Here is a 1,457-nt window from a genome sequence, read left to right as displayed (position 1 = left end):
GACAAAAAACAATCTGAGTGTAAATTTAATGCAACTCAAGCAACATCAAGCTATATCACATTATTTGTGTATCATTACTAATAATAATTTTACAGATTGGAAAATAATATTAGCTTTTGAGCATAAAAAAACCTAACTTTTTTCCACAGGGTTTGCATGGATTGAGCAGAATATTTAACTGCTTAAAACACCTTTAACAAAAGTTCAACAGCTGCTTAATTCAGAAGCATATATACTAAAATTGGAGTGACACAGAGAAGACTAGCATGGTCCCCACACACAGATGACACACAAATTCGTGAAGTGTTCCCTATTTTAAAAAAGAAAAAGAAAAGAAAAGTTCAACAAAAACAATGGAGAAAAAAGGCAAAAGTTTTGGCATTTGTAAAATATAATAGTTGTCCATATATGCTATGCATTCATTTAATCCTTGACTAAAGAATTTAGTATTATTCTTTGAATATAAGATGTCCCTCTATAATTCCTGTTAATGCAGGAAGATTCATAGATTGGATTGTGAGAGCTATAATTTAATCAGTCCTTTCTAGTTTGAATGAAATGACTGGGTGGTAAGTGTAAACAGGTGGTGTGTGGTAGGTGGAGGTGGGTCACTGGGCCATGTGACCCTGGAAGGGTGCACATTCCAGAGATCCCTCTCTGACATCTGCCTCTTGACTCTTCCATGAGCTAAGCAACTTTCCATTGCTGGCTTCTTCTCCCATCATGTGCCACTTGAGCAGAACATAGAGCCTTCCATCTAAGGACTGAGATATTTGAAACTATAAACACCAAATAAACTTATCCTCCTCTAAGTTGTTCTTGAGTAGTACTTTGATTACAGTGATGCAAAAGTTAACTAAATCTCGGAGAAAGAAAAATTACTGTATTTTCCCAACATTTGCAGTATTAGCAGCCATCAGATGTGAAGTTTTGAGAGAATTTTGGTAATTTCCAGATATAGAGGCAGAGAGAGATTGTAAAATTAATAAAACCCCTGTTAATCTTTTATAATGTTGCAGTATGATCCTATTTATAAGGAATATATTTTGCCCAAAGGAAATCATAAAATAAATGTTTCATCTGATTGTAATAGTTTCCATGACTTGATTAAAGTGTTCTTCAGAATTAGTCTATGATTACTCAAGATTTGCTCTAATTTATAGTAAATTTGAATGCACTGTGAATAAAAGAGTCATGAGTCACGTCACATTTGTATCCTTACTAGCTTCATTCTTAGTAAATAGATAAACATGGATGATACTGGTTGAAAATGGCAGGACAAATCTGGATATCTAGTCATATCTCACGGTTGAAAAGGATGCAGTTTGTTCTTTTCTTTTGCTTGCTTTCTTTTCACATTCAGTGCTGAGGGTTGAACCCACAGCCTTCATCTTGCAAAGAATGTGCTCTACCATTGAACTGTACCTCCAGTGCAGTTTTATTGATTTTAGAAGCAT

General features: G+C 34.5%; 1 non-coding gene across 1 annotated transcript; it reads left to right on the top strand.

Moving 5' to 3' along the window:
* The first annotated feature begins 211 nt into the window (after positions 1-211).
* Positions 212-318, top strand: LOC143386951 (U6 spliceosomal RNA). Its single transcript, XR_013089748.1, has one exon. It is a non-coding gene; the product is annotated as a U6 spliceosomal RNA (small nuclear RNA).
* The last annotated feature ends 1,139 nt before the right edge of the window (positions 319-1,457 follow it).

This window comes from Callospermophilus lateralis, unplaced genomic scaffold, assembly GCF_048772815.1.
Source record: "Callospermophilus lateralis isolate mCalLat2 unplaced genomic scaffold, mCalLat2.hap1 Scaffold_63, whole genome shotgun sequence".
In the NCBI taxonomy this organism is placed as follows: domain Eukaryota; kingdom Metazoa; phylum Chordata; class Mammalia; order Rodentia; family Sciuridae; genus Callospermophilus; species Callospermophilus lateralis.
Note: the sequence above shows the minus strand (reverse complement) of the source record. Positions and strands in the feature narration are given on the sequence as shown.